This window comes from Marmota monax, unplaced genomic scaffold (genome assembly GCF_021218885.2).
Source record: "Marmota monax isolate L192 unplaced genomic scaffold, Marmota_monax_Labrador192_F-V1.1 WCK01_AAM20220418_F8-fsc00012, whole genome shotgun sequence".
Taxonomy (NCBI): domain Eukaryota; kingdom Metazoa; phylum Chordata; class Mammalia; order Rodentia; family Sciuridae; genus Marmota; species Marmota monax.
The window spans coordinates 23,605,760-23,632,385 of record NW_026695227.1 but is presented as its reverse complement, the minus strand read 5'-3'; positions in this window follow the sequence as shown (position 1 = coordinate 23,632,385).

Here is a 26,626-nt window from a genome sequence, read left to right as displayed (position 1 = left end):
AACATTACATAGTTCTTGACATATCATATTCCACACTTTGATTCAAGTGGGTTATGAACTCCCACCTTCACCCCATACACAGATTGCAGAATCACATCAGTTACACATCCATTGATTTACATATTGCCATACTAGTGTCTGTTGTGGTCCGCTGCCTTTCCTATCCTCCACCCTCGACCCTCCCCACCTCTCCCCTCCCCTCCCCTCCTCTCTCTCTACCCCCTCTACTGTATAACCCTGAGGGTCTCCTTCCATTTCCATGCAATTTCCCTTCTCTCTCCCTTTCCCTCCCACCTCTCATCCCTGTTAAATGTTAATTTTCTTCCCCTGCTCTTCGTCCCTACTCTGATCTTAGTTACTCTCATTATATCAAAGAAGACATTTGGCATTTGTTTTTTAGGGATTGGCTAGCTTCACTTAGCATAATCTGCTCTAATGCCATCCATTTCCTTGCAAATTCTATGATTTTGTCATTTTTTAATGCAGAGTAATACTCCATTGTGTATAAATGCCACATTTTTTTTTATCCATTCGTCTATTGAAGGGCATCTAGGTTGGTTCCACAGTCTTGCTATTGTGAATTGTGCTGCTATGAACATCGATGTAGCAGTGTCCCTGTAGCATGCTCTTTTTAGGTCTTTAGGGAATAGACCGAGAAGGGGAATAGCTGGGTCAAATGGTGGCTCCATTCCCAGCTTTCCAAGAAATCTCCATACTGCTTTCCAAATTGGCTGCACCAATCTGCAGTCCCACCAGCAATGTACAAGTGTACCCTTTTCCCCACATCCTCGCCAGCACTTGTTGTTGTTTGACTTCATAATGGCTGCCAATCTTACTGGAGTGAGATGGTATCTTAGGGTGGTTTTGATTTGCATTTCTCTGACTGCTAGAGATGGTGAGCATTTTTACATGTACTTGTTGATTGACTGTATGTCCTCCTCTGAGAAGTGTCTGTTCAGGTCCTTGGCCCATTTGTTGATTGGGTTGTTTGTTCTCTTATTGTCTAATTTTTTGAGTTCTTTGTATACTCTGGATATTAGGGCTCTATCTGAAGTGTGAGGAGTAAAGATTTGTTCCCAGGGTGTAGGCTCCCTATTTACCTCTCTTATTGTTTCTTTTGCTGAGAAAAACTTTTTAGTTTGAGTAAGTCCCATTTGTTGATTCTAGTTATTAACTTTTGTGCTATGGGTGTCCTATTGAGGAATTTGGAGCCCGACCCCACCGAATGTAGATCGTATCCAACTTTTTCTTCTATCAGACGGCGTGTCTCTGATTTGATATCAAGCTCCTTGATCCATTTTGAATTCACTTTTGTGAATGGCGAGAGAAAGGGATTCAGTTTCATTTTGTTGCATATGGATTTCCAGTTTTCCCAGCACCATTTGTTGAAGATGCTATCCTTCCTCCATTGCATGCTTTTAGCCCCTTTATCAAATATAAGATAGTTGTAGTTTTGTGGATTGGCTTCTGTGTCCTCTGTTCTGTACCATTGGTCCACCCACCTGTTTTGGTACCAGTACCATGCTGTTTTTGTTACTATTGCTCTGTAGTATAGTTTGAAGTCTGGTATCGCTATACCGCCTGATTCACACTTCCTGCTTAGCATTGTTTTTGCTATTCTGGGTCTTTTATTTTTCCATATGAATTTCATCATTGCTTTCTCTATTTCTACAAGAAATGCCGTTGGGATTTTGATTGGCATTGCATTAAACCTATAGAGAACTTTTGGTAATATGGCCATTTTGATGATGTTAGTTCTGCCTATCCATGAACAGGGTATATTTTTCCATCTTCTAAGATCTTCTTCTATTTCTCTCTTTAGGGTTCTGTAGTTTTCATTGTATAAGTCTTTCACCTCTTTTGTTAGGTTGATTCCCAAGTATTTTATTTTTTTTGAAGATATTGTGAATGGAGTGGTTGTCCTCATTTCCATTTCAGAGGATTTGTAGCTGATATACAGGAATGCCTTTGATTTATGTGTGTTGATTTTATATCCTGCCACTTTTCTGAATTCATTTATTAGCTCTAATAGTTTCTTTGTAGAGCCTTTTGGGTCTGCTAGGTATAGAATCATATCATCTGCAAATAGTGATAATTTAAGTTCTTCTTTTCCTATTTTTATGCCTTTAATTTCTTTCGTCTGTCTAATTGCTCTGGCCAGTGTTTCGAGAACTATGTTGAACAGAAGTGGAGAGAGAGGGCATCCCTGTCTTGTTCCAGATTTTAGAGGGAATGCCTTCATTTTTTCTCCATTCAGAATGATGCTAGCCTGAGGCTTAGCATAGATTGGTTTTACAGTATTGAGGTATGTTCCTGTTATCCCTAGTTTTTCTAGAGTTTTGAACATAAAGGGATGCTGTACTTTGTCGAATGCTTTTTCCGCATCTATCGAGATGATCATATGGTTCTTATTTTTAAGTCTATTGATGTGGTGAATAACATTTATTGATTTCCGTATATTGAACCATCCTTGCATCCCAGGGATGAATCCTACTTGATCATGGTGCACAATTTTTTTGATATGTTTTTGTATCCGATTCGCCAGAATTTTATTGAGGATTTTTGCATCTAGGTTCATTAGAGATATTGGTCTGTAGTTTTCTTTCTTTGAAGTGTCTTTGTCTGGTTTAGGTATCAGGGTGATGTTGGCCTCATAGAATGAATTTGGAAGTTCTCCCTCTTTTTCTATTTCCTGAAGTAGCTTGAAAAGTATTCGTATTAGTTCTTCTTTAAAGGTTTTGTAAAATTCTGCTGTATACCCATCTGGTCCTGGGCTTTTCTTAGTTGGTAGTCTTTTTATGGTTTCTTCTATTTCCTCAATTGATATTGGTCTGTTTAGGTTTTCTATATCCTCCTGACTCAATCTGGGCAGATCATATGACTTAAGAAATTTATCTATGCCTTCACTATCTTCTAATTTATTGGAGTATAAGGATTCAAAATAGTTTTTGATTATATTCTGTATTTCTGAAGTGTCTGTTGTGATATTGCCTTTTTCATCCCGTATGCTAGTAATTTGAGTTCTCTCTCTTCTTCTCTTCGCTAGCATGGCTAAGGGTCTGTCGATTTTGTTTATTTTTTCAAAGAACCAACTTTTAGTTTTGTCAATTTTTTCAATTGTTTCTTTTGTTTCGATTTCATTAATTTCAGCTCTGATTTTAATTATTTCTTGCCTTCTACTTCTTTTGCTGTTGTTTTGCTCTTCTTTTTCTAGGATTTTGAGATGAAGTATGAGATCATTTATTTGTTGGTTTTTTCTTTTTTTAAGGAATGAACTCCAAGCAATGAATTTTCCTCTTAGAACTGCTTTCAATGTGTCCCATAGATTCCGATATGTTGTGTCTGTGTTTTCATTTATCTCTAAGAATTTTTTAATTTCCTCCTTGATGTCTTCTATAACCCATTGATCATTCAGTAACCTATTGTTCATTCTCCAAGTGATGTATGCTTTTTCCTTCCTTCTTTTATCGTTGATTTTCAGTTTCATTCCATTATGATCAGATAAGATGCATGGTATTATCTCTACTCCTTTATATTGTCTGAGAGTTGCCCTGTGACATAATATATGATCTATTTTTGAGAAGGATCCATGTGCTGCTGAGAAAAAAGTATAACTGCTTGATGTTGGGTGGTATACTCTATATATGTCAATTAAGTCTAGGTTATTAATTGTGTTATTGAGTTCTATAGTTTCCTTATTCAACTTTTGTTTGGAAGATCTGTCCAGTGGCGAGAGAGGTGTGTTGAAGTCTCCCATGATTATGGTATGGTGGTCTATTAGACTCTTGAACTTGAGAAGAGTTTGTTTGACGAATATAGCTGCACCATTGTTTGGGGCATAAATATTTATGATTGTTATGTCTTGTTGGTGTATGGTTCCTTTGAGCAGTATGTAGTGTCCCTCTTTATCCCTTTTGATTAACTTTGGCTTGAAATCTATTTTATTTGATATGAGTATGGACACTCCTGCTTGTTTCCGAAGTCCATATGAGTGATATGATTTTTCCCAACCTTTCACCTTCAGCCTATGTATGTCTTTTCCTATCAAATGCGTCTCCTGTAGGCAGCATATTGTTGGGTCTTGTCTTGTGATCCATTCTACTAGCCTGTGTCTCTTAATTGGTGAGTTTAAGCCATTAACATTTAGGGTTATTATTGAGATATGGGTTGTTCTTCCAGCCATATTTGTTTATTTCTGTTACTAAACATGGTTTGTTTTCCTCTTTGATTATTTCCCCCCCCCCCTTTACTGTCCTACCTCCCACTGTTGGTTTTCATTGTTATTTTCCATTTCCTCTTCCTGTAATGTTTTGCCGAGGATGTTTTGAAGAGATGGTTTTCTAGCTGTGAATTCTTTAAACTTTTGTTTATCGTGGAAGGTTTTAATTTCATCTTCCATCCTGAAGCTTAATTTCGCTGGATACACAATTCTTGGTTGGAACCCATTTTCTTTCAGTGTTTGAAATATGTTATTCCAGGATCTTCTAGCTTTCAGAGTCTGTGTTGAAAGATCAGCTGTTATCCTGATTGGCTTACCCCTAAATGTAATCTGCTTCCTTTCTCTTGTAGCTTTTAAAATTCTCTCCTTATTCTGTATGTTGGGCATCTTCATTATAATGTGTCTAGGTGTGGATCTCTTATGATTTTGCACATTCGGCGTCCTGTAGGCTTCTAGGATTTGGAATTCTGTCTCATTCTTCAAGTCTGGGAAGTTTTCTCGTGTTATTTCATTGAATAGTCTGCTCATTCCTTTGGTTTGGAGCTCTGTACCTTCCTGTATCCCAATGACTCTTAAGTTTGGTCTCTTAATGTTATCCCATATTTCTTGGATGTTCTGCTCATGGTTTCTTAACAGTCTTGCTGAGCTGTCTATGTTCTTTTCAAGTTGAAATACTTTGTCTTCATTGTCTGATGTTCTATCTTCTAAGTGTTCTACTCTGCTGGTAGTATTCTCCATTGAGTTTTTAAGTTGGTTTATTGCTTCCTGCATTTCTAGGATTTCTGTTTGTTTGTTTTTTATAACCTCTATCTCCCTGTATAGTTGATCCTTTGCTTCCTGGATTTGTTTGCGTAATTTATTGTCGAAGTGATCTTTCATTGTCTGATTTTGCTGTCTAATGTGTTCCTTGATACTCCAGATCATCTGAAGCATGTATATCCTGAATTCTTTATCTGACATTCCATCTGCTGCAGCTGTTACCTCTTCTAAAGTTGCGTTGACCTGCATTGCTTGTGGTCCTTTCTTTCCTTGTCTTTTCATACTGCTTGCGTATCTTTCCTGCAGGCGTGGGCGGCGGCTCTGCTCTCTCCTTATTCCAATTGGGGTGTCGTGGCTACCACGCCTGCAGGTCACTGGGCCTGTTCTGGGCACTGGCGGCGGCTCTGTTCTGCCCCTACTCCAATTGGGGTGACGAGTGTACCACGCCGGCAGGCCACCGGGCCTGATCCGCCGGTCGGTTGCAGGTTTGCCTACCCTGCAGGCGCGGGCGGCGGCTCTACTCTGCCCCTACTCCAAATGGGGTGACGTGTCTGTCGTACCGGCAGGCCACTGGGCCTGTCCCGCTGGTCGGTCGCAGATCTGCCCACCTTTCGGGCACGGGTGGCGGCTCTGCTCTGCCCCTACTCCAATTGGGGTGTCATGACTACCCCGCCTGCAGGTCGCTGGGCCTGTTCCTGGCACGGGCGGCGACTCTGCTCTGCCCCTACTCCAATTAGGGTGGTGTGTGTACCACGCCGGCAGGCTCCTGGGCCTGATCCGCTGGTCTGTCACAGGTCTGCCTACCTTGGAGGCACGGGTGGCGGATCTGCCCTGCCCCTCCTACCACGCCTGCGGACCCCTGGGCCTGATCTGCAGGTTGGTCACAGGTCTGCTCACCCTGCGGGCACGGGTGGCGGTTCCGTTCCGCCCCCACTCCAATTGGGGTCACGTGGCCACCACACCGGCAGGGCCTGATCCGGGCGTGGGAGAAGGGTCTGCTCTGCCCCTACTCCAGTTGGGGTGATGTGTGTACCACACTGGCAGGCCACTGGGCCTGACCCGCCAGTCTGTGACAGGTCTCTTTACCTTGCAAGCGCGGGCGGCGGCTCTGCCCTGCCCCTCCTACCACGCCCGTGTACCACTGGGTCGCCGGTCTGCCCACCTTGCGGGTGCGGGTGGCGGCTCCGCTCCGCCCCCTCTCCAATTGGGGTCACGAGGTCACCACGCTGGCGAGCCGCTGGGCCTGCTCCGGGCGCTGGCGGCGGCCCGGCTCCTCCCCTCTGGCTCGACGACAAATTGAGGAGACTCGGGTGTCTGTGCCTCACCCCCCCTACCAGGAGACCAACTGTTTCTGTCGCCGCTGGTATTGATAAAGTTCTCTCCTCCGCCGCTTTCTGATGACATCAGATCTCTGCCATGTTGGTATCCTATGCGAATGGCAGCATTTCTTTCCCCTTGCCGGGCAACCAAAGCAACGGGTGAGTCCTGACCGGCCCTCAGCAGGACCTGGACCGAGAAGCAGTTTCCGTGGGCTCCTAGCCCTGGGCCAGGGCAGTTCCGGGAGCCGGAACTCGGCCGCTCCGTGCTCGGTGTAAGCTCCGATAAGAGTAGGCTCTAAGAAGCAGTCCCCGCGGGCTCAGTTCCGGGAGCCGGAATTCGGCCACTTAGTGCTTGGTGTATGATGTGTTTCTCTTTACTCAGGCTATGTATTAGTTTGCTAGGACTGCTATAACAAAATTACCATAGACTGGGTGCCTTGAACAACAGACACATTTTTTTTTTCTTTTTAAATATTTTTTAGTTATCAGTGGATCTTTTTAAAAATCTATCTATCTATCTATCTATCTATCTATCTATCTACATATCTATCTATCTATCTATCTATCTATCTATATGCAGTGCTGAGGATTAAACTCCTGGCCTTACACAGGCCAGGCAAGTGCTCTACCACTGAGCCACAACTCCAGCCCCATGTATTTTCTCAGAGTTGTGGAGGTTAGAAGTTCTAGATTAAGATTTTGACAAGTTTGGTATCTTCTGAGGACTCTATCTTTTGGTTTGCAGATAATAACCTTCTTGCTGTGTCCTCATATGGACTTTTCTCTGTACCCAAATTTCTATGTCACTTTGTGTGTCCTAATCTCAGTCTTTAAGGACACCAGCCAGATTGAATTAATTTTGCATTAATTCCATTGAAGGATCCTATCTTCAAATACAGCCACATTCTGTGGTATGACAGGTTAGGCTGCTGCATATAACTCACAGTTTAACCCGCATCAGAAGAGCAGCGCTGCAAGGAATCATGTAGATGTTCTGGTCTGAACTTTTCATTTTGTCAAGCCAGCAAAGTGTGGCTTCTGTTCACAGCAGCCTTCTGGCTTTTCTCTGCATTACCAGCTCTAATTTTGCCCACTCTCTTCAGGGGAGCTGTTGTTGTCTCTACCTTCACATGTGTGTTCACCTTCTCCAGCTATGGCCAAGTGGTAGCACATCATCCACTCAGCAATGCCTTGCAAAGAAACATATTTGGGTATTAGGAAAGAGGCAGGTCCTCCTTCTGCAGGGACTGTAGGCAATAAGGACACATGGCCAGAGCAGGATCACCATGTGGTGCCTGAGAATGGAACTCATCCCAGTGCAAGACACAGCCAAGAGAGATGGAGAGTCTTGGTGACATGGTTCAAGTTCTCAGAAAAAATAAAATCCAGTGCCAGAATGATGTCTGGACTTCTTGATGATGGGCTTCCTTTTCTGGGTGAGCCTGTTTGGATTGTGTTTTTGTCATATTCAAGGCTTCTGAAGCATGTGCATCTTGTTCATATACAAATACTTTTGCTTTTATGGAAGAATAAAGAAAGCGTGAAGAGGTCTGGGTATCCACAGACACACAGTAGAGAAACTTGGACTCACAATCATTTGCTTTCCACCTCCTTGAATCCCCCTTAGCACCATTCCTTGCTCATTAATATGCAATTGTTATTTGTTCAGGGGATGAAAAAAATACGTTTGAATGTTGATTTAAGTACTTTATTTTAGCTCTTTTTGAAAAAAAGCAGATACTGTTAAACAATAGATGTTTGTATATCTAACATTGCAAAAATCATCTCAACATACCCCTTCTAAAGGTAGGGTTAAACTAATTTTAATACCAAAGTAGGCCGATATTGAATCCATTTCAGTGAGATGGTTTAATTAGTAGGGCCACCCTGTGTACTCAATGCAAATTACTAACATTCTGCCTGCACTTTCCCTTGGTGGCTCCAGACTCCTGAAGCATGTGTGTCCTATCTCTCAGCTCCCACCTTGCTCTGCACAAATGATTAACTACTGAGACAGCTCATTTCTCCCAAGTGGGGCTGCTGTGCTATTTTTCAGGAGAATATGTGGGTGAACCAGCACTTACCCAGTCTAAATGTATCTAAATTTTAAATATCTGCTATACATATATTATTTGTCACCAATGGGGGAAAAAGTGGATGCTGGCTTAAAAAAAAACATTTTTAAAAACTCACCCATCACCAGAAATAAGGGATAATTGGGAGTAGCTGTTGTATTTATATAAAACGTTTTCTTCCCCCAAAAAGGAGGACAGAGAGAGATTAAAGATATTCACAAATCATCAATATGTCTGCTGTTTTAATTCAGCCTTTGGAATAAGTCTAAAATTTACCATCTTGCACAGGGTTTTATCAGTCTACCTTCCCTCCAAGGAGATAAAATAAATGAAATCAGCATTCTTTCCAACTCCCTTGGCATAAATTATTACTTACTCTATGCAAGATGACTGATGATTTTTAAAGCTCTTTTAATTATGTGCTAAACTCATTAGTGGCTGAAGGCAGAAGTCCTTTCAGAGCAGTGAACTAGGATTATTCCATGAATACCTGTAAGTGTGTGTGTAGGGGGGCAGTAATTGTACCCCAAGAACTGTTAACATGGGAAAGGCTATGGTCTGTATTCTCAGAGTCTATCAATACCTTATTAATAATTGGAGCTTGGCAAGAATTTTCCCAGAGTCATTTTTTCTTCATCATTATCTGGGATGACCTTAGAAGTGAAGAAAAGACCAAAGAAGATTATTTAAATTTTAAGTACTTCAAGAACAGAAATTCCTCTTGCCTCCTATATAGAAAATACACTAATAGATTAAGAATGAGGGATTTTAGAAAGAGCAAGCATTTTTTCCCCCAACCAGAAGCACTTAAATGGGCTTTGATAAGAACACAGAGTGAAGAATTGAGGGAGTTATTTAAGTAATTAAGACCTTCAAAGAAATATTCTGGAAAGTAAGGTGGACATTGGTTTTTAAATTTGTATTTTCTCTGGAGAACTACTTGCTTTAAAAAAAAACGTAATGTGATAATATCAACTTGTTTTTGAGGATTGCTTGTCTTCTCAAAACTTATGATCTATTTTGGCAGGAGGAATTTCAGTATTCTTGAATTCAGGAGAGTGGTAGAGAACCTATAGTTGGAAGAAGTAAAATAACATAATGTTGCTGAGTACAATTCATTTTATGTTATTAGTAAAACAAGATAACTGAAATAAACAAACTATCTGATAAATGCTGTAGTCAAATTCCAAAGCTATCTCCCTAAGATTCCTGCTCCTGATGGTTCAGTCAAACACTAATCTTTTTTTTTTATTGGTTGTTCAAAATATTACAAAGCTCTTGACATATCATATTTCATACATTAGATTCAAGTGGGTTATGAACTCCCATTTTTACCCCAAATACAGATTGCAGAATCACATCGGTTACACATCCACATTTTTACATATTGCCATATTAGTAACTGTTGTATTCTGCTACCTTTCCTATCCTCTACTATCCCCCCTCCCCTCCCCTCCCATCTTCTCTCTCTACCCCATCTACTGTAATTCATTTCTCTCCTTGTTTTTTTTCCCATTCCCCTCACAGCCACCTCTATGTAGTTTTGTAAAACAATGAGGGTCTCCTTCCATCTCCATGCAATTTCCCTTTTTCTCTCCCTTTCCCTCCCACCTCATGTCTCTGTTAAATGTTAATCTTTTCCTCCTGCTCTTCCTCCCTGCTCTGTTCTTAGTTGCTCTCATTATATCAAAGAAGACATTTGGCATTTGTTTTTTAGGGATTGGCTAGCTTCACTTAGCATAATCTGCTCTAGTGCCATCCATTTCCCTGCAAAATCCATGATTTTGTCACTTTTTAGTGCTGCGTAATACTCCAAGGTGTATAAATGCCACATTTTTTTTATCCATTCATCTATTGAAGGGCATCTGGGTTGGTTCCACAGTCTAGCTATTGTGAATTGTGCTGGTATGAACATCGATGTGGCAGTATCCCTGTAGTACGCTCTTTTAAGGTCTTCAGGGAATAGTCCGAGAAGGGCAATAGCTGGGTCAAATGGTAGTTCCATTCCCAGCTTTCCCAGGAATCTCCATACTGCTTTCCAAATTGGCCGCACCAATTTGCAGTCCCACCAGCAATGTACAAGAGTACCCTTTTCCCCACATCCTCGCCAGCACTTGTTGTTGTTTGACTTCAGAATGGCTGCCAATCTTACTGGAGTGAGATGGTATTTTAGGGTGGTTTTGATTTGCATTTCTCTGACTGCTAGAGATGTTGAGCATTTTTTCATGTACTTGTTGATTGATTGTATGTCCTCCTCTGAGAAGTGTCTGTTCAGGTCCTTGGCCCATTTGTTGATTGGGTTATTTGTTATCTTATTGTCTAATTTTTTGAGTTCTTTGTATACTCTGGATATTAGGGCTCTATCTGAAGTGTGAGGAGTAAAAATTTGTTCCCATGATGTAGGATCCCTATTTACCTTTCTTATTGTTTCTCTTGCTGAGAAAAAACTTTTTAGTTTGAGTAAGTCCCATTTGTTGATTCTTGTTATTAACTCTTGTGCTATGGGTGTCCTATTAAGGAATTTGGAGCCCAACACCACAATATGTAGATCGGGGCCAACTTTTTCTTCTATCAGACACAGAGTCTCTGATTTGATATCAAGCTCCTTGATCCATTTTGAGTTAAATTTTGTGCATGGCGAGAGGAGGGGATTCAGTTTCATTTTGTTGCATATGTATTTCCAGTTTTCCCAACACCATTTGTTGAAGATGCTATCCTTCCTCCATTGCATGCTTTTAGCCCCTTTATCAAATATAAGATAGTTGTAACTTTGTGGATTAGTCTCTGTGTCCTCTATTCTGTACCATTGGTCCACTCACCTGTTTTGGTATCAGTACCATGCTGTTTTTGTTACTATTGCTCTGTAATATAGTTTGAAATCTGGTATCACTATACCGCCTCATTCTCACTTCCTACTTAGAGTTGCTTTTGCTATTCTGGGTCTTTTATTTTTCCATATGAATTTCATGATTGCTTTATCTATTTCTACAAGAAGTGCTGTTGGGATTTTGATTGGCATTGCATTAAACCTATAGAGAACTTTTGGTAATATCGCCATTTTGATGATGTTAGTTCTGCCTATCCATGAACAGGGTATATTTTTCCATCTTCTAAGATCCTCTTCTATTTCTCTCTTTAGGGTTCTGTAGTTTTCATTGTATAAATCTTTCACCTCTTTTGTTAGGTTGATTCCCAAGTATTTTATTTTTTTTTGAAGATATTGTGAATGGAGTGGTTTTCCTCATTTCCATTTCAGAAGTTTTGTTGCTGATATACAGGAATGCCTTTGATTTATGTGTGTTGATTTTATATCCTGCCACTTTGCTGAATTCATTTATTAGTTCTAGTAGTTTCTTTGTAGACCCTTTTGGGTCTGCTAGGTATAGAATCATGTCATCCACAAATAGTGATAATTTAAGTTCTTCTTTTCCTATTTTTATGCCTTTAATTTCTTTCATCTAATTGCTCTGGCCAGTGTTTCGAGAACTATATTGAACAGAAGTGGTGAGAGAGGGCATCCCTGTCTTATTCCAGATTTTAGAGGGAATGCCTTCAATTTTTCTCCATTCAGAATGATGGTAGCCTGAGGCTTATCATAGATAGCTTTTACAATGTTGAGGTAAGTTCCTGTTATCCCTAGTTTTTCTAATTTTTTGAACATAAAGGGATGCTGTACTTTGTCAAATGCTTTTTCTGTTTCTATCAAGATGATCATATGGTTCTTATTTTTGAGTCTATTGATGTAGTGAATAACATTTATTGATTTCCGTATATTGAACCATCCTTGCATCCCAGGGATGAATCCTACTTGATCCTGGTGCACAATTTTTTTGATGTGTTTTTGTATCCGATTCACCAGAATTTTATTGAGGATTTTTGCATTTAGGTTCATTAGAGATATTGGTCTGTAGTTTTCTTTCTTTGAAGTGTCTTTGTCTGGTTTCGGAATCAGGGTAATGTTGGCCTCATAGAATGAATTTGGAAGAGCTCCCTCTTTTTCTATTTCATGAAATAACTTGAAAAGTATTAGTATTAATTCTTCTTTAAAGGTTTTGTAAAACTCCGCTGTATACCCATCCGGTCCTGGGCTTTTCTTGGTTGGTAGTCTTTTGATTGCTTCTTCTATTTCATCCATTGATATTGGTCTGTTCAAATTGTGTGTATCCTCCTGACTCAGTCTGGGCAAATCATATGACTTAAGAAATTTATCAATGTCTTCACTATCTTCTATTTTATTGGAATATAGGCTTTCAAAATAATTTCTAATTGTCTTCTGTATTTCTGTAGCATCTGTTTTGATATTGCCTTTTTCATCCCGTATGTTAGTAATTTGAGTTCTCTCTCTTCTTCTCTTCGTTAACATGGCTAAGGTTCTGTCGATCTTATTTATTTTTTCGAAGAACCAACTTTTAGTTTTGTTAATTTTTTCAATAGTTTATTTTTTTCAATTTTGTTGATTTCCGCTCTGATTTTAATTATTTCTTGCCTTCTGCTACATTTGCTGTTGTTTTGCTCTTCCTTTTCTAGGGCTTTGAGATGAAGTGTGAGCTCATTTATTTGTTGGTTTTTTCTTTTTTTGAGGAATGACCTCCAGGCGATGAATTTCCCTCTTAAAACTGCTTTCATTGTGTCCCATAGATTCCGATATGTTGTGTGTGTATTTTCATTTATCTGTAAGAATTTTTTGATTTCCTCCTTTATGTCTTCTGTAACCCATTGATCATTCAGTAACATATTGTTCATTTTCCATGTGATGTAGGATTTTTCCTTCCTTCTTTTATCATTGATTTCCAGTTTCATTCCATTATGATCAGATAAAATGCATGGTATTATCTCCACCCCTTTATATTTACTGAGGGTTGCCCTATGGCATAATATATGGTCTATTTTTGAGAAGAATTCATGTGCTACTGATAAAAAAGTATATCCACTTGATGATGGTTGATATATTCTATATGTCAGTTAAGTCTAGGTTATTGATTGTGATATTGATTTCTATAGTTTCTTTATTCAACTTTTGTTTGGAGGATCTGTCCAATGGTGAGAGAGGTGTGTTGAAGTCACCCATAATTATTGTGTTGTAGTCTATTTGATTCTTGAACTTGATGAGAATTTGTTTTATGAATGTCGCAGCACCATTATTTGGTGCATAAATATTGATAATTGTTATGTCTTGTTGGTGAATGTTTCCTTTTAACAGTATATAATGTCCTTCCTTATCCCTTTTGATTAACTTCGTCTTGAAGTCGATTTTATTCGATATGAGGATGGCCACCCCTGCTTGCTTACGAGGACCGTGTGCATGGTATATTTTTTCCCAACCTTTCACCTTCAGCCTGTGTATGTCTTTTCCAATCAGATGTGTCTCCTGAAGGCAGCATATTGTTGGATTTGTTTTTTTAATCCATGTTACCAGCCTATGTCGCTTTATTGGAGTGTTTAAGCCATTAACGTTTAGAGTTACAGTTGATATATGGTTTGTACTTCCAGCCATGTTTGATTATTTATCTTTTTTTTTAATTTAGTTTGTTTCTCCATGATTAGCTTTCCCCCCGCCCTCTGTCTTTACAGAGGCACTTCCCTCTGATGATTTTGGTTATTGTTTTTCATTTCTTCCTTGTGTAGTTTTTTGCTCAAGATGCTTTGCAATGCTGGTTTTCTGGCTGCAAATTCTTTTAGCTTTTGTTTATCATGAAAGATTTTTATTTCGTTGTTGTACCTGAAGCTTAATTTTGCTGGATACAGAATTCTTGGTTGGCATCCATTGTCCTTCAGTGTTTGAAATACGTTGTTCCAGGATCTTCTCGCTTTCAGCGTCTGTGATGAAAAATCCGTTGTTAACCTTATTGGTTTACCCGTGAATGTAATCTGCCTCCTTTCTCTTGTAGCTTTTAATATTTTCTCTTTGTTCTGTATATTGGATATCTTCATAACAATGTGTCTTGGCGTTGGTCTACTGTGATTATGTATGCTCGGTGTCCTGTATGCATCTACAATTTGTATATCCGTTTCCTTTTTTATTTCTGGAAAGTTTTCTGTAATTATTTCATTCAGCAGGTTACTCATTCCCTTGGTTTGAACCTCTATACCTTCCTCTATCCCGATTACTCTTAAGTTTGTTTTTTTTATGTTATCCCATATCTCTTGGATGTTTTTCTCGTGATTTTTTACCAGCCTTTCTGAGTTGGCTAGACTCTTTTCAAGATGATATATTTTGTCTTCATTATCTGACGTTCTGGCTTCTACTTGCTCCACTCTGTTAGTTATACTCTCATTTGAGTTTTTAATTTGGTTTATAGTTTCCTTCATTTCTAGAATTATTGTTTGATTTTTTTTTATAATCTCTGTCTCCTGATAAATATGCTTAACTCCTTCTTTTATCTGTTTATGTAATTCATTTTCAATGTGTTCTTTCACTGTTTGATTTTGCTGTCTCATATCCTCTTTAAGGTTCCATTCCATCTGTCTAAGGTATTCCTTGAGTTCTTTATTTGACCATTTTTCTGATGACTCTAGGTCCTCCTGAATATTTAGGCTGTCCTGCATTGTTTGTACTCCTTTTCTTCCTTGCTTTTTCATGCTGCTCATGTTACTTCTTGTTCTGTTTGACTGCTGAGTTACTGTTTACTCCTATAAATTTATTTGATGCTTGGGAGGAAAAGTATTAGAAGGGAAGGGAAGAAGTCACTGTCGCCGCTGGTTTCAATGGAGTTATCTCCTCTGCTGCATTCTGGTGACGTCAGTTCTCTGCCATGGTGGTATCCCATGCAAATGGTGACAGTTCGTTCCCTTTGCCGGGTGACCAATGCAATGGGTGGGTCCTGACTGTCTCTCCCAAACCCCGTTTCAATCCTGTGGCCACTGCCTATGAAGGCTCAGTTGGCATTAACCTCCGTAGGATCAGAAGGGCCGACCAGTTGTTTCAGTGGGATTGTTTAGTGCTGAGTCACAGCAGTTTGTCTGCGAGAAGCAGGCGAACGGGAGCTTGAATTCAGCCGATCCGGGCTCGGTGTGTGTTCTGAGAGGCCCAGACTGTTCGCCCCAGATCCATGTCAGCTCAGCATTGCCTAGTGATCCTGAGCAAACAGCATTTAGATGGTTTACGACTCCCTATGCCCGCGCAGCTGAAGAGGTCAGAGACTTGATCTCTCCCCGCCCGCCGCCATGTTGGATCCCAAACACTAATCTAAGTACCACAGGGAAGGGACTTTGCAGATGGAATTATAGTTACTACTCTGCTGAACTTCAATAGGGAGGTTATCTGGGGGGATGATTTAATCACGTGAACACAGAAGCAGGAGGAATGCAGAAGACTCAAGTCAGAGAAATGTCAAAAGAGGAAGTAGTAGAGGGATGATATGTCAGGGAGGGATGTTGGTGAGATTAGCAAGATAACAAGAATTTGACTATTGAAGATGGTGAGCCAGGACCAATAGTGGGCAGTTTATAGGAGCTGAGAAAGAATCTCGGCCCTCCCCTCCAACAACCAGCAAGGAAATAGGGACCCCGTCCTAGTATCAGCATGGAACTGAGTGCTGCTGACAGTGTGGATGATTTGGGAAGCAGATCCATTCCTGGAGCCTCCATAAAGAAATGTGCTGCTGAACTTGATCTGTGATACTCGGAGCAGAAACTGCCTAGCCAACATTTTGACTTCTGACCTACATGACCCTGTAAGATGAGATTATATTGACTTATATCACAAAGATTGTGGTGGTTAGTTTTAGCAGCAATGGAAAATGAATACAAATGCAAAGGAACTTAATACTACAAAGTCAGTCCTCAACTCCTTGCACATTGGAGATGCTCAGAGGATGTACTTCAAACACTCTGATACGACAAAACCTAGAGCAAACAAACAAAGCAAATACACAAAGCACAATGAAAAAGCTGGAGTGCTTTCTTTAGGTCCCTCAGGAAGAAAATATTTTACGTATTTAACAAGAAAAACATTTACTTAAGAAAAGCTAATTCTCCCCAAATCCTGCTTCTTGGCTAGAGACTATGTTTATGATTTCATCGAAACAACAACGAACCTCCTTTTTCTATTTCCTTCTGGTCTGTACTGCACTCATGTTTTGTTTATCAGAAATAACTATCTGCCATGATTTTGCATCCTGACAAACATTAATTTAAAAAAAAAAAACACCTGGAGAGTATTAATTAAGAGTTTTTTTTCCCCCAGACCTTGTGTGTTAAATCCTGATTCTGGTGCATGTTGGTTAAATTGGCTTGGGAAATTTAGCTTTTGTATATTTTGTTTCTTTTCATGGGTAAGAGGAGTTTAAAAATTCTTGCCTACAAAATATTTTTAAAATAATTACATGAAATAATAATGTGTGTTTTCTAACATTGCTTGGCACACAGTAAGCATTCATCAAATAATAGTTGCATTGTTTAGTATAAATGGGTCTTCTTTTCTTTGACCCCTAAATCATACTCCAGTTTACAGTCCAGTATAAGCTGCACAGTTGCCAAGAATACTTTTTAAGTGACCCATGCTGATAATTCTCTTTTCTGACCATTTGTAAGTAAGGAGTTTCTTCTAGTATTTTATGGCTGACTTTTGCTCTCTAACTTGATTATAAACTCTTTTGAGCCAGAGCCATAAGGCATGCAGTAGGCTCTCAGCAACACATGTGGATAGTTTTAAAATCTTAGCAATGTAGTTTTCATGTTGCCTATTAAATACGTCTGTGTGCACATGTGCTTTATTTTTTCCTGCATCAGAAATGCCAAAATATGTGAAGAAAAAAATCCATCCTCACTGGACATGCAGCCAAGTCCCCAAGTTACAATGCCAGCCATCTCACGAGAGAGGCTGATCTTGAAAGAATGCCAGCATAATTTTGCAGGCCCCGGAGATTTGGCTTGTTCAGATAAGTTTCAGATAAGCATCTGTACTCGTGGTGGCCCATCCAAATCCAGCGCGCACAGGCGGCCTAGAGAGCATCATCCGTCACCCTGCTGGCAGCAGAGAGAATTCGTCCTGATGGGGATTTATTGCAGGAAATAACCCTGCTTTCCTGTGAAATGATTTGTTTCAGATCCAGGCGTCTTTAGTCCTACTGAAAACTCCAGTGGTGAGCTGCATAGCTCTCCTGCTTTTCTCAGTACATTTTAATTAGCTACCTCTCAGTCATTGACTTCTACATTTCACTGCATTGTGGAGGAGATGAAAAGAAAAATCGGATTCACCCATAGGGAGGATTTCATAGGGAAATTGGAAGTTTCTTTAGAATTATTGATTAGCACCTATCTGGGAGTACACTTAAGTTTTATATTCGCAGGACATTTCTTTCTTCACTTGTTTATTTCTCTATCCTTTTTTTTGAAGTTTCATTATTTCATAACTTTTTGGTGGTATTTTATTTTTCTTGACTCACAAAGAGTCTTTGAAACATTTTATATCATCTCAGTATATGTATATTCAGTTCACCTCTATCATCTTTCACTGTTGATAGACTGCCCATGCTGGCTATTTTCCCAGGAGAATTAAGTGGTCTTCTGCGTCTGAATATACAGGTAACTCCTGAGATCTGTAGCTTGAGGCTCTGCAGAGGACCTTCTTTGTTAAGGGATACTTGGCAGCTTGAAATTGTTTTGGAAGCTAGCTACTGGACGCCTCCTTAAAAAAAAATGGGTGGATTAGTTTCCTATTACTGCTATAACCAAAGCCCTTGAATTTAGTGACTTGAAACATCAAAATTCGCTGATAATTTTGGAGGTCAGAAGTCAACCTCAGACTGGGCGTGGTGGTGCATGCCTGTAATCCCAGTGGCTTGGGAGGCTGAAGCAGGAGAATAGAGTTCAAAGCCAGCCTCAGCAAAAGCAAGGTGCTAAACAATTCAGTGAGACCCTGTCTCTAAATAAAATACAGATAGCTGGGGATGTGGCTCAGTGATCAAGTTCCTCTGAGTTTATCCCTGCTACCAAAAAAACCAAAAAGTCAAACTCAGTTTCATTGGTCTGAACTCAGTGTCAGCAGGGCTGTTTTCCTGTGGAAGGCCAGAGAAGAATCTATTCCCTGCCTCCCCCAGGGGCTGGTGACTGGCTGGCTCTCCTCTGCTCATGATCACATGGCTCCAACCCTTCCTGTTTGGTTGCATGCTCTTCTCCCCTGTCTGTAATCAAATCTCCTTCTGCTTCCCTCTCACAAGAACACTTGTGATTGCATTTACAGCCAATCTGAATAATCCAGGGTACTCTCATCTCAGGATTTTTGATTCAGACATGTTTGCAAAGACCCTTTTTCCATATAAGGAAAACATTCATAGGTCCCCGGGATTAGGACCCAGATCTCTTGGGAGGCCATTATTCAGCATAATAGCTCTCATTTTCTTTTGTATCCATTCATAATATTACTGAATCACACATAGAAAGGTTTAACAAAAAACTTCATAAAGTAAATGAACAAGCTCATAGGAAAAAATCATAAAGGTTTTGTAGTAGCTACCTACATTGTTAGACCTGGGGCATATTTTTCTCTTTTTCTTTCTTTCACCCACTTATGTTCCATTAGTCTCCCTCCATCTCTTCTTTTCTCCCTTCCTTCCTACTCTATTTCCACCTAGCAGGTAAAATAGATGGATGGAAATAAAGTATACCTAGTTGTTACTGGTCATTTTTATAGCCCAGTTTAGATTATTGGCTTACTCTAGTGGGGAAAGATAAATAAATGCTGAGGTCAAGCAACTGAATTACATGTGAAATATTTAAGCAAACTATCTGGAAGCACTCGCGCTTTTGATCATACAACTAGGTATGGAAGACTCCTCCAGATAACTGTTTAAAATTTTAATTTTCATCACGGTGTTTGGAATATAGCTTTCGATTTGCCCTTGTGGATTCTCCATTGATTATGATGAATAGAACAATTTCTGAAACTCAAATTAAAAGTAAACAGAGTAGGGCCTCTCATGTGTAACCAATAAGTTGTGACCAATTATGATATTAGGACACTCATGTCCTTCAAAGTTACTAGGTGCAGTCAGATGGTGTGAGGTCAGGAAGAGGCATTAGAATCAGACTATTAGTGTTAAATATTACTGATTTAAATATAGCATACTGTAGCCAGTTCTCAACTAACCATGCTAATGGGGAGACAGGAAGCATGGAGGAATGAAAACCACAATGATAGTACTAATTATGAAAAAATGCACACAAACTATTACTTTGAATATCCTCTACCATTCAATTGGAGCTAAAAGAGGAGCAGAATGGATATCATTGTCTATTCTTTCCTTTGCAAATTCTGGGAAATATTTTAGTAAGCATAGTACTGGTTAACATCAAGAATTCTAGAGGGTGAAGTGGGCAATGGGGGAAGTTGTTCTTTAATTTCATCCTTGTGAGTTGGTGTCACATTTGACCTTCAGGGGCTGTTTTTACTTATTGAGAGTAGTGACACATTACTTACATATTAGGGTCACTTCCTTAAGGTTAGGTAAAGGGCTCTGTTCTTTGCAGCTAGACAGTATCAATGATCCCGAGTGCACCTCTCCTACCCTAAACTGATGAGAAATTCCAGTTTGTACTCATTGGTAGTTTCCATTACTGAAGAGGTTGCAGATTCTTTGCTCCTCTGATGAGGACATCTGAAAGAACAGGCAACACCATTCTAGATGTGAATTTGCTGATGTGTTATTCACTTTCATTGTAAATCTTTGGATCTATAATTGGGTGTCATATATTTGCTTCTGAATCATGAGTTTTTTTCAATGTTTCTTAGAAGTTTATAGGACCCCTTGGTTAAGTGTGGGTTTTCCAAAAGTCACCTAGTTTTTATAAAAATTTGAAAGGCTTTCCCTACTCTTATCAATTCAAATCAAATATTTTTTGAAGCCTTAACCAATCTTCTATGATGGAGATGAGCTTTCTTTGTTCTATCATTTCATTGGTTATTAATATAAAGGACTTTCTTGGAAAATCTTTTAATTTTACTGTGAAAAGTTTGTTCTTTTTTATTGTTATTTTTAGTGTTTTATATTTGCATTGCAGGCTGCATTAATAGAAATTCAATGTCCAGAACAAAGCTGAGTATTATCTTGCTTGATTCTGTCCTGATCAAATTGTTCACTTGAGGGACACCAAGTATGTTAAAGGGCTATGGCCAGAAAAAAAGAATCTGAAAACCATGATATACAAAGAACCACAGGAAGATCTTAATTGTTCAGCTCAGAGCAGAAATACCTAAAATGTATCCTCATAAAATTGTACTTCTCCAATTTCTATGTTAACTTTATATTGTTGTAATTTAACTGTTCATCTTTCACACTAGACTAATGTCCCAGGATGTCAAAGATCATTTCTACTTTGACTACTGTAGTATCTCCAGCACTTGGTGCAAAATAGGTGCTTAATGAATATTTGTTGAATGTGTGAATAAATAAATACCTTTCCTACTGCACTGCAATTCTGTGTAATGTTGGTAGAGTGAAATTGAGAGAAATCAGACTTCTGTGGTCAGACGGGTTTAGCAAGTGCTTGGTATAGTGCAGGTAGGTAGGTTTTCTTGGTGCTGGAATCCTCACAGTTTTAATACAATAGTGTATTTTCAAGATATAATTAGAATATGCTATTATCTAAATATATTTCACTATGAAACTCTTCTGGGCGTTAAGCATCATAGGGCAATGCTGTCAGTAAAAGGAGGGTAGGGGATATGATAGGGAGCTTTAAATACTTGAAGAGCTATTGTCTGTAGAGCAAGACACAGAAAGGACAGGTGAGTAGAAATCCTAAAAGTGTATTTTTTTGACTAAACATGAAGATCTTAATGGAGTAGATATCTTACTGAGGGAGTGAATCTTCTCTTTATGTGTAATCAGCCTTAAGCAGAAGCTGGCGACTCACAGGCAGAGTTGTAGGGGTTGAATCATCCATCAACTAGAAGATTGTATTGGGTGATCTCCAAGGTCCCTTCCAAAATCTCATATTTTATCTCCTGTTTACAAGTTCCTTGCCAAGAAGACATGTCCTCAACACCCCCATCCCCTCACCCAGTGTTTTGTGTCATAGCAGATATTTAATAAGTATTTGCACATTACTTGATTGGTATTAAAGTTGTTACAGAGGTTTAAGAATTGCAATGGAGCCGTATTGGCTATAACATGGAAAACTTCTGTATGCAAACTAGTTTTCTTATCATTAGAAAAGAGACAATATTAATAGGAAAGGTTTCTTGTGGAAATATGTGGAAATGTACAATTTAAGAGTATGGTATAATTGCTGATGCTATCTTACCATATTTCTTTCTTCACAACCTCAAATCCAGAACCCTCCCTCCATTTTTCCAGCAAACCTTGACGTATAACAAATGAGTTGTAATCATTTGGATGGCTTTGTTGTGAAATTCGAAAGCATATTGAATGACTCAGACATCATAAGCTAATTATCTGCAACTGTTAGATTGAATTTAGAGGGATATTCTTTTATCTGGCTTTTGCTGTTTGTGTGTTTCTGTTATTCAACTTGCCATCTGGCCAAACATTGACATGCTGGGAAGTTAGGAAGTATACATACAGAGGTTGTGTCCTTTAGTGCCAAATTCAGGCTAATTTTTTTTTTGGTGTTTTTCAGCCTTTTTTTTTTTAAAAAAAATATTCCTGTTATTACTGCAAGTTTCATCTCTGCTTGCTTTTGTTGTCTGTATGTGTCCCACAAGTTGAGAGAAATCAGATTTCTGTGGTCAAATGGGTTTGGGGAGTGCTTGGCCTAGTCCAGGTAGGTAGGTTTTCTTGGTGCTGGAATCCTCATAGTTTTAAAATTTAGTGTATTTTTAGGATAGGATTAGAAAATGCTGTTTTCTTAGTTTATTTTACTGTGGGACTTCTTCCCTCCAAAACACACACACACATACACACACACACACATATACAAGGGCAGTAAAGCATCTGGAGTTATGTTATTTGGAGTTGGTTTTTGTTACATGCTAGCAAATGATCAGTAACTAATACAATGTGTTTGAATGAAGAAGCTCCATTCAGAAAGTTAAAATAAATTAAAATTGATTTTAATTATATTCAATTTAACTCTGTCTATCCAAAATAGCATCATTTCAATGTAGAATCATTTAAAAAATTGTTTGTTTATATTTTTTTTTGTCCAAAATATAAAATTCAGCTGGATTATATACTTATATAGTATAACTAGATTCATATGGTAACTTCTTATCAGAGATAATTGATCTTTATTTAGATTTCAAAAAAACAGCTAAAAATAAGTGACTCAGTTACTTAAGTTGTTTCAAATACACCAAACAGTTTTTTAACAACTGAATTTTGAAAGAAAAACAAAACAAAACAAAACAAAAAAAAAACCCTTACATTCAGTCCCTCCATCACACTAGGCATATTTTAAAGGCTACCCCATTGGACACTTCCTGGGTAGGTCTTCTCTTCTAACTGAACCTTCACAAGTGGGCAATTTAGGCTTCCCTATAAATCCAGGATTCCTTTGTTTCCTCTCCTCCTTCCAAACCCCGGCTTCCATCAAGTTTTACTGCATAGGTTAGCCTCCCAGCCAGGAAAATGGAGAGTACCTCACGTGGTACAAGGAATTGCAATTGGGATTTAATACAGAGAATTCATTATACAGGCATTAGTGGGTTGAAAGAGCAAAAGCAAAACACTGAGACCAGGCATGGTGGTGCATGCCTGTAATCCTAGTGGCTCAGACGGCAGGAAGATTGGGAGTTCAAAGCCAGCCTCAGCAATTTAGCAAGGCCCTAAGCAACTTAGCGAGACCTGTCTCAAAATGAAAAAATAAAAAGGGCTAGGGATGTGGCTGAGTGGTTGAGTGCCCCTGAGTTTAATCCTAACTACCATCGCCCTCCTCCTCAAAATAAGAACCATAACAGGGAGATAGTAACAGGAAATAGCTATCCCGCACCCCCACCCCCTCAGAAATGAGAGAAACTAAAGATGTTGTATTATCCGAAAGCGGGAATTTAGAATGTGACCCTAATCCAGTTGGGGCTCAGATTTCTGATGCACCACCTGACTGCTCTGAGCTTGGCCCAAGAGTGCCCCAAGATGCCAGTGGCTGTGGCCACACACTGCTGCTGGGGTCCACAATCACCCCAGTGATGTGGTGGGAACAGGACACCTGGCACCTCCTCCCACCTATCAGTTCACTCTGCGTCCTCTCACATTGTCAGGACATCCCAGGGTCAGTGTGAGCTCCAGTATGAGCTTCGGAGAGCAGAGGACAGAGGGCTGCATTCAGAGCTGAGAGGAACAAGCAGATAGCTGGACAGACACGAGTTGGAATGCTCGTCTTCTCAATGCAAGGCAGCCCGGAGGTGGCTTCCTCAGTTTGGAGGGCCCTGGCTGTGGTCTTCCCACTGCCCATGTCCCCACTTAGAGCTCTTTGGGAAGAAGGCCTTCTTGAGGCCACTTGAGGTTAGAAAGCAGCTCCACTTGTCCAAGTCTAGACTAAAATAAGTCTGGAGTTCAGCTCAGTTTGATATTGTTGCAAACTGGATATTTCACATGTGGTATTGACATGTGCTTGGGGCCTCCAGCAAGGAATGTTTTCCTTATGCCAGAACTTGTATGCTCATTTCTTCTTTTAGGAGCAGCTTTATTTTTGCGAGCAGCACCAGGTACTAATTTACTATGTTACACAGCCTTTAGATTTTGCCACACCTTTATTGGCACAAAGAGGATGATCTCTTTTTGCGTGCTTCTTTCTAGGGAAGGGGCATCACCTCTCCTTCTCTCCAAAAATGAGTTTGTCAGGTGAACACACTGGTGTCTATCACTGAAGCTTGTGCAAGTTCCTATAGAGGTTTCCAGTGTGTCTCCCACTCTTGAAGGGTAAGACTCTAGAGTGGTTGGGCTCTTTTCTGAAAGAGGAAAATGGAAGAAGAGATGCTCCATTGAGGTGATAGTAACTAAGCGCAGTGCTATGAGTGAGCGAATGACAATGAAGCCCCATTTATGTGCCTCAACTCAAATGCTCCATTTCCCCATTCACATTCAAAGCAAGTGGGATTATTTTGGTAGGAAAGATATATTTGTGGGCTTAATGCTGCATATGTTTGAACTCTTTCCAGAATGATGTATTCGTCAATGCTTAGAGCATTTTGAAAGCTCTGTGTAACGGAGGCTGCATTAGCCATTCCCTGGCAATGTGATGTGTTTATGTTTGGGTTACAGTTCAGTTCTTGGCTTTCTCGCCACACAGCAGTTGGAATGAGTCTTTGAATTAGCATGAAATGACACGGTTTATTTTGTTTAGTAGACTCCAGTCTTTACAAAGCTGGTGCTGGTTGCTCCTGAGCCTGTTGTGAGCATTCGACTCTGATAGGCTAGAGGGGAAGAAAGGAGAAATCCTGACGATCGTTTTGACACAGGGTTTCTCATTAAGAAAGAAAACAGCCAATTCCCCTGCCACTCTCCCTTCCTGCCATAAAACGAAAACCAAGCCATGGCAAGAATCTACACAGACGAAAAAGACTCTCATTAAAAGGAATCTTTTGTATTTGATTTTAATGTGTTTCCCTCCTCTATCCCAGCTTGTAAAGGTAAAGAAAAAAAATTAGTCTTCTTTACATTGTCTGGCTTTGCCTATGATGTTGCCAAGTAAAGCCAACATAGGTGGATTAGAATTTCCCCTTTTGGGACGTGGAGATAACCGAGACATAAATTACAAGGGAGTTAATGAACGCAGGTCCTTTAGTAGTTGACACCAAGGTTTTGCTCTTTAATTTGGAATCCTCATAACATGCAGAATCCCTTCCTTCAAGCGAATCCCTGGCAGATGTTTTATTGTTTCTGTTGTTTCTCCTCTGGGGCTGTACATTAGGTTAAAATATCACAAATAGCTGCTATTATAGTGCGAGTCATAGAAGCTATAATTCTTTGTGACAGTCAGAGGAAATGTGACATATTTAGGAAGCCCTGTCACTGATGTTAACACTCAGATCTTCAGGCAAATGTTTAATGACAGACCAGCGTGCTACACAAACTTTGCTATCTTCTAAACAAAAGATTACTCCTGGGGAACAAAAAATATGTGGAAAAGGTCTCCAGACAACAGTGGGACCTTTCTCCACTGTTTTTACCTCCTAATATGTAATTGTAGGATAAATACCCTATCTGAGACAAATAAGACATATCTTCTTTCTCAACTAGTCATGTTTTTATATCCAGTTATTTTATTTCTGAGCAGCACCCATGGCATTGAGCCAAACAGTCTGATTTTGATCTGGTGTTAGTATAGGAATTTGGGTCAAATCCTTTAGGGTGTTGTCAATGGGGATTATATGTGTTGGCAAGATGACTCAAATACCTGCTAGTGACCTCACAACAAAGACACTGGTATTATATATACAACAAATGGAAAATTCTCCTGGAAGAAATTTTCCATTATACAACTATTGGTGTATTTTGTGTTGTCTAACTCAGAATTTCTCAAAACCTCATTTTGGCTGTAGAATTACTTGTGGAGCACTGTCCCCAGTACCTCAGGAAGTTTAGTGGCATTTTTGGACTTTCCACTTCCATGGGGTGTTTATTATCTGTATACTTACTACATTCTACCTGTTACTGTAGGTATAAATATGTATTTGTGTCACACTTCTTAGAATATGACTCTGCAGTGTTGATACATAGACTGGTATATAAAAAAGACAAAGAGTAAACCACAGCTGAAATAAAACTCCTGTATTATTTTGTTTTTCTTGCCTCAAAAAATTATCATCATCATCATAATAATAATACTAAAACACACTAGAGGAGTATAAATATAAAAAATTTAAATGGGCCCAGTTCTACTATTTGGAAATAATAATGATTAACTATGTGGTTAATATTCTCCCAGTATTTTTCCATGTAATTTTAATTTAGTGCTTTTAAAAAATTTAATATCATATCCTAAGCATTTTCTTTAGGAAAAAATTTTTTAGTGGCATCATCTTAATGGCTATTCTTATGGAAAATAAGAGCATAGAATAGGAATGGAAGTGAGCCCCCATGTCCCAGCAGCATTGCTGGATGCAGGATAGTTGGGGCCAGCACCACGCCCGGCTCCCCATCTCTTCATGCTCAGCCTTTCTTACACCTGAGAACAATGAGAGACTTTCTCCAAGATTGCCTTATGGCCATCCGGGGAGTTGGGGTCTGTGACCCAACCTAGGCAGGTGAGAAGGCCTCGGACACTCAGTGCAGGTAGGAAAAGGGAACCTTGGGATCATAAGTGAGTCAACTTCAGAAAGCCCACATGATGTCACATGTTTTTGAAAGGCT